A 7848-nucleotide genomic window follows, 5' to 3' on the forward strand; every position below is an offset into this window, starting at 1 on the left:
GCATAAAAACTATGAGAACTATATAAAGCTACTGGTACTTTGTAAAAAATAATAATCAGCATTGCTATTGAACAGATCTATGTAGTGTGCAGTCACACATCCAATCTCTTGCAGCCACACACTACATAGATCTGCTCAGCCGCAATGCTGATCATTTTTTCACAAAGTACAAGGTAAGCTTCAGATACTTAGAATTATCTAGCTTAGAAATATCTACCTTTCTATGCAAGGGCAGATAGCTCAATGACTAGATTGTCTGCCTGTAATGCCACAGGCAATGGGTTCGAATCCCGGGTATGTCAGCATCTTGAAATGTAATAAAGGACAGTGTGACTGAACAAAGAATCTCAAGTTGAGTTCATGAATGTTGTATAGGTATTAGTGACAGAAGGGGTCAGGGTAGGAAACAGCTGCAAGTTAAAGTGATTAAAACAGATAATAGACAAGTGCTGCCATCTGCGCCCCCTACCCTGCAGCGCTATGTGCGGTGCCTCCACCACACACACCTAGTTACGGACCTGGTTTTTGTACAGTTCACTGGAGCCAGTTGTAACTTTATTGAGTGTTAGCAGGCTTTGGAGAAAGATATACAGTAAATATACTGTATGTGTGTGTGTGTATCTAATGTGACAAAACTCGTTGAGGAGTGTATAGCGTTGATACACTTTATCTATACGGTGGAGTTCCGTGCAAGTGACTGTCTATACGTGTTATACCTATGGCATACTTGCCTACTTTCTTTTTCTCTTCTCCAGGAGAAGCCTGGAGAGGAATGGCAGCGGGTCACTTTGGGGGAGGGGCCTAATGACATGACAGTTCAGTCCCGACCCCTCTAGCCAGAGAAATGCCCGCAATTTGTGGGTCTGTAGGTAGGGGACAGGGATAAAAGATGTAATTTGTATCTTTAGCCCTGCCCCCTTTCCACCGCTGATGAGTTTTCTGTGTTTTTATCTCTGTCCTGCCCACTTCAATAGGAAGTGGGCAGAATGTGGGCGGATTGCAGGAGAGTCACACACTTCCTGGGTTGCGGGGGACTACCCTAAAAATCGATAGTCTCCCGCAGCTTCCGGGAGGGTTTGCAAGTACAACCTACGGTGGTTGAAACCGCCATTTGTGGTACGTGATTTTAATCCTATTGTCTGTGGAAGCTGACAAAATAAATGTACTTTTTAACAGATTAATGCGCTATGGGCCACCCTTTTTCTTATTGGTTTTTAGATGTATATAATATAGGGTTTCACATGAAATACCTTCAATCAAAATCCAGACGGTCAAAATCCCAACAAAAATTGACCGACGGTCAAAATCCCGACAAGGTCAAAATACCAACATTTAAAATGTGGACAGGTCAAAAAGCCGACAAGAGTTTTTCATTGTTTTTTGGTGTGTATGTCGACACAGGTCTACATGGACACCGTATAAGTGTACCGCGTCTCCGCACATGCGCTCGGCACACTATTATATTCCCCCTCCAGGTCCACTGGGATGGTAAAGTCGGTTTCAATGAAAAAATCATGAAAAAATCATGTCGACTTTTAACCTGTCGACATTTTAAATGTCAGTATTTTGACCTTGTCGGGATTTTGACCATTGGTCAATGGTTGTCGGTATTTTGACTGTCGGGATTTTGTTTGTAGGTAAATTGAACCCATCCCATAATATATATCAGTCAGTAATAGAGACACACTGTAAGATGGAAGATAGTTCACCTGGCAGCAGAGGTGAAAGTATGGTGGTACGGGCTGGTACGGCATACCGTTATGAGATTGGCAGCCGGTACGCCGTACCACCCGTCCCGCGGCTACTGTGAGCGCTTTTGCATTAAAGTACCCATGACGTATCAGGCCGCTGATTGGCTGAGAATGGCTGTCTCTCAGCCAACCAGTGGCCTGTTACCATGGTAATGGCCACTGAAGAGGCGGGAAAGCAGTGCTGTTCTCGGCTCTGCCTGTCCTCCGCCCCCGGCGTGCTCTCTCCTCTCCCCGCTGCTTGTGCTATGATTCCCTGCTCCCCATGGTGCTGACATTGGTCAGGCTACTGGGTCCCCTGTGTGATCCTCCCAGCTCCAGAGCTGCCACAGGGGATTTGTCTGCAGGGATGGTGCTGCTGCTTCCCCCAGTGCACGGCCAGTGTTACAGGTGAGTGCCTGTGCCTCTTCACATAGTGTTCCCCCTGTGTGGTGCTATGATCCACGCTGTCTTCTACTCTCCCCCCTGTATCCACTACTCTCCCCTCTCTGGCCCCACTCTGCTCCCTGTGTCCCTCACTCTCCCCACTGTGTCCCCTACTCTCCCCCCTGTGTGGTGCTATGATCCACGCTGTCTTCTACTCTCCCCCCTGTATCCACTACTCTCCCCTCTGTGGCCCCACTCTGCTCCCTGTGTACCCCACTCTCCCCCCTGCAGCCCCACTCTCCCCACTGTGTCCCCTACTCTCCCCCCTGTGTCCCTCACTCTCCCCCCTGTGGCCCACTCTGCTCCCTGTGTCCCCGACTCTCCCCCCTGTGGACCCACTCTCCACCCTGTGGCCTTAATCTCCCCCCTGTGGCCCCACTCTCCCCACTGTGTCCCCTACTCTCGCCCCTGTGGCCTCACACTCCCCACTGTGTCCCATACTCTTCCCCCTGTGGCCCCATTCTCCCCACTGTGTCCCCTACTCTCCCCACTATGTCCCCTACTCTCCCCCTGTGTCCCCACTCTGCTCCCTGTGACCTCACTCTCCCCCCTGTGGCCTCACTCTCCTCCCTGTGGCCCCACTCTCCCCACTATGTCCCCTACTCTTCACTCTGTGTCCCCAATCTAACCCCTTTAGATTTTCTTAATATATGCATAAGGGGCTCTGCTGTCTGGCATAACATGTTTAAGGGGATCTGCTGTCTGGTGTAATGTTTATAAGGGGCTCTGCTGTCTGGCGTAACGTGTATAAGGGGATCTGCGGTCTGGTGTAATGTTTATAAGGGGCTCTGCTGTCTGGCGTAACGTGTATAAGGGGCTCTGCTGTCTTGCGTAACATGTTTAAGGGGATCTGCTGTCTGGTGTAATGTTTATAAGGGGCTCTGCTGTCTTGCGTAACATGTATAAGGGGATCTGCTGTCTGGTGTAATGTTTATAAGGGGCTCTGCTGTCTGGCGTAACATGTATAAGGGGATCTGCTGTCTGGTGTAATGTTTATAAGGGGCTCTGCTGTCTGGCGTAACATGTATAAGGGGATCTGCTGTCTGGTGTAATGTTTATAAGGGGCTCTGCTATCTGGCGTTACGTGTATAATGGGCTCTGGTGTCTGGCGTAACGTGTTTAAGGGACTCTGTTGTCTGGCGTAACATGTATAAGGGGCTCTATTGTGTGGCGTAGCAAGTAATGTATAAGGGGCTCTGCTGTGCGGTGTAATGTGAACAACGGGCACTACTGTAGATGTGCTATATGGAATGGAAAGGAATGTTCCCAGAGTGAAGAGAAATGGATTGCGTGTCATGTTGACATGCCCCCATTTTGCGTGGTCACGCGCCTTATGGCACGTGGCCACGCCCATTTTTGGGCACACAGTACCACTAGAATATTTTTTTCTACTTGCACCGCTGCCTGACACAGAACAATTGCCCCTCAGCACAATGACACGCCTAGGGTTCTTATATGCCTCAGACAGGCACTTTACTGACAGAGCTTAATCCCTGAACACTGGACGCTATTCTCAGTCTCTGTTCTATGGTCCTGATTCATACTTGTACGCAAACCCGGTGGTAAGTGTATAAATCCAATGGTGGGGACACTGAGCGTGTGCAGAAAGGGCCCTATGTCCTCGCACGCTGTACCCTCTAAGCCCCAGCCTGATTGCCAGGATGTGGGCATTTGGGGGCATGGTAGGGGCAGCAACCAGGTCTGTTCCTCAAAACTGAGGCATGTCGCCTCCATTTTGTGGGAGTGCCAAAGTCATTGTCTGCATCTGGTGATGCAGATTTACTGACAAGGCTGCAGACATGGGCCCTCATTCCGAGTTGATCGCTCACTAGCTGCTTTAAGCAGCAGTGCAAACGCTAAGCCACCGCCCTCTGGGAGTGTATCTTAGCTTAGCAGAAGTGCAAACGAAAGGATCGCAGCGCTGCTACAAAAAAAGTTTGTGCAGTTTCTGAGCAGCTCGAAACTTACTCCTAGCTAGCGATCACTTCAGACTGTTTAGTTCCTGGTTTGACGTCACAAACACGCCCTGCGTTCATCCAGCCACTCCCCCGTTTCCCCTGCCACTCCTGCGTTTTTATCGGGCACGCCTGCGTTTTTACACACACTCCTCGAAAACGGTCAGTTTCCGCCCAGAAACACCCACTTCCTGTCAATCACTCACCGATCAGCAGTGCGACTGAAAGGCGTCGTTAGACCTTGTGTGAAACTGCATAGTTTTGTGTGAAAGTACGTCACGCGTGCGCACTGCGCACCATATGCATGCGCAGAAAAGCCGCTTTTTCACCTAATTGCCGCGCTGCGACCGAAAGCAGCTAGTGAACAACTCGGAATGACCCCCCTGAGACTGAAATCTGAGTAACCTGAAGGTTACTCAGATGACTGATGGTCACGGAGAATTATCCGATGGTGCATCTTGAGACGCAACAGTGGTTTACAGAAGCAGGCAGGTGGCGTCTATTTACAGATGTGCACCGGACCATTTGTTCTGGTTTTAGATTTGGCTCTGATTCGTAGTCTGGATTTGGATTTACCAAACCACCATGGCTGGCTTTATATTTATATTTGTTTTCAAAAATTGACAAACAAAAGCTAAAATCACATAATTTGGGACTGTTTTTGTTCCTAGAGTATTATCAAGCTCAATAACATTAATGTCCTCAAAACGTGGAAAAAATTCCACGAGGAAGACCTTTACCTGCAATGACGTCAAAGTACAGATACTTCTGTAATGGTGGATTCCAGCGGGGATGAATTCGTATTGTGGGAAGATGATGTACAAACTGATGAGGGTGAGGATGATAATGACAGCGACATCTTGCCACTGTAGAGTTGATTGACCGCACTGTTACCTTAGCTGCCTTAAGCCTACCACTGACAACAACACTGTTAGTTGTCTTAAGCCCAGTGGTTATAGGGGTGGAACTGCATTCCGTCACCTCTAATTGCAGGCGGAACCAGTTCCACCTCCGCCTGGCTCACTAAGCATCAGGTCCCAGCAGCATTGTAAAGTTGGCTGCATTGACAGCGAAAAGAAGGGGCTGCTATTTCAAAATGTGACGTGAGCCAAACACGGCTCGCGGACCACCAGCCAATGAGAAGCTGCCAAGCGGCAACTTCTCATTGCTTGACGGCTCGCAAACCATGATTTGTGAGCAGTCGGCTCCAGTTTCAAAGTGCAGCTGGGCGGCCCCTTCTTTTGAATAGCAGCTGGTTCGTGTGTACTGTCTGGCGCCTGCTGCCAGCTTTACTACACTGCAGCCATGACCCGATGCTCCCGGCTCTCAGGACGCAGGGCGTGAGATGCGGTGAGATGCGGGGAGGGGGTTGTAAAAGAAGCGGGAGGTGAGATGGAGTGGTAGGAGCAGGGAGTGAGATGGGGGGGTGAGAGAAGCTGGTGGTGAGATGAGTAGAGAGTGAGATGGAGTGAGAGGAGCAGGGGCTGAGATGGAGAGGGAGTGAGAGGTGCAGGGGGTGAGATGGGGGAGTGAGGCACAGGGAGTGAGAGGTGCAGGGGGTGAGATGGGGGAGTGAGGCACAGGGAGTGAGAGGTGTAGGGGGTAAGTAAAGGAGAGAAAGACTCAGATGATCAGACACATAGGAGAGCACATAGGGAGTAAGGGATACCTAGGATGAAGATATGGACACATGAGGAGAGTGACATACAAAGGAAGCAAGAAAACAGAAGGGACACATGGAAGACATAAGAGAGGTGAGCAAAGGTTGTTCAACATACCATATACTGCAATATTGTGAATCAAATCTAAATTAGGAGGGGGGGGCACTGCTTTGGGCATTGTGCGTGTAAGTGGCTCTGCTATTGTGGGCATTGTCTGTGTAAAGGGCACTAGTATGTGGGGCAGGCAATGTGAATAAGATTGTGCTACTGTGAGGCATTATTTGGAATTGGGGTACTTTTGTGTGGCCACGCCCCTTCCTTGTGAGGCCACACCCCTTCTTTGTGATGAACGCGCCTTCTGCGCACACTAAGCGGGAGAGGTCGTGAGGGAGATGAGTTCCCCCATCTCTCCAGGACCACTTTAAGCCCTGCTTAAGCCCATTGGTAGCATGTTTGTGGGGACCCAAACAAACCAAGCACTTCAGCCAGTGTCAGTCCCTGTCACTGAAATGCTTGGTTTGTTACACTGTTCATGTCCTTTTTAATATCCAACATAAATGCGGGTGGGAGGGACGAAGGACAATTCTATCTTGCACCGCTTTTCATTTCTGCTACTGCTGTGTAGCAAAGTTTCATAGATGTGCTACTGCTGTGTGTTTGTGCCGCTGCTTTGTCACTTAGTAATCAGCCAGCCCGCTGCAGCCTTCGGCCGATATTGGAGAAAACAATATTATGAGCTGTGCGGTTGACAAAATTAACTGGAAATGACCGGAAACTAATGTTATTAAGGTTAATAATACAATAGGAACAAAAAAAGTCAGATTGTGTGATTTTGGCTGTTTTTATCAATAAAAAAAAAAAAATAAGACAGGTCCAATACCAAAACCTGACGACGGGTTTGAGTCGAAACCAAAACACGGGTGTAGGAGCACATCTCTAGTTATGATATGTACTAATGTTACGCTTGCTCCTATATAGGTACTCTTAGATTATGACGGAACTGCATGTCTCAACAGTCTATCCATCTGATTAAGTCAATTAAAGGGAAATCTCCACCAGTCAGTGAAGCAGGACAGTGGAATTTGCATACATTGTACAAGTCTGAGTCACTGACAATTCTCTATTCTCTTCATTAAATATCACTTTATATGCATAGCTCAATCTATCCAGTCAGTATGTGAAGTTGACCATTGTGTGATGATTAGCTGCACAATTTCCATATATATTGGTAACAGATACTCACAAGGAGGTTATTGTCATCCATAATAACCAAATGTGTTTTTTTTTATAATTAACAATTATAGTATGTGGTGCGTTGCAATGAGACTTTGTGCTGATGTACTGAATGCTATAATTCCACCAGGAATTTTAACAAGTATTAAGACATATACCCCAACACATATTTATAATACATGAACTTTGTAGGTAAAATAAGTGTTAAAAAGTAAAGTGGGATCACGTAGTATTTCTCCCTCCATTATCAATAGGTGAAGCCACTTTTCTTACCATTTATTTTGGATCTGGATACAAAGAGACAAAAAGCTCAAAGAGACAAAGAGACAAAAAGCTCAAAGAGACAAAGAGACAAAAAGCTCAAACTGAAAGCAGAGCATGTCAGTTACATTTGCTATCATGCCCATGTGTATGCAGAACATTTATTTGACTTCCATTCTTTAAATTGAGCAGCCAAGACAAGAAAAAGTTAAAAGGTTAATCCAATGGGAATACGCCAGCCCCATTTCTTAAAGGGGTATAAGGCAACCTTAACCTTGCAGGGCTAAAAATACAACAGGGAGTCTTTACTGTCCTTGTCCTGCATATTAGTCACAGCGACAGGCATTGCTCTGCATATTAGTCTCAGTGACAGCATGGCTCTGCATATCAATCTTAATGATAGGAATGGCTCTGCATATTAGTCTCAGTGACAAGTATGGCTCTGCATATTAGTCTCAATGACAGGAATATTTGCGTATTAGTCTCAGTGACAAGTATGGCTCTGCATATTAGTCTCAATGACAGGTATGGCTCTGCGTATTAGTCTCAGTGACAAGTATGGCT

Source organism: Pseudophryne corroboree, chromosome 8 (assembly GCF_028390025.1).
Source record: "Pseudophryne corroboree isolate aPseCor3 chromosome 8, aPseCor3.hap2, whole genome shotgun sequence".
Taxonomy (NCBI): Eukaryota; Metazoa; Chordata; class Amphibia; order Anura; family Myobatrachidae; genus Pseudophryne; species Pseudophryne corroboree.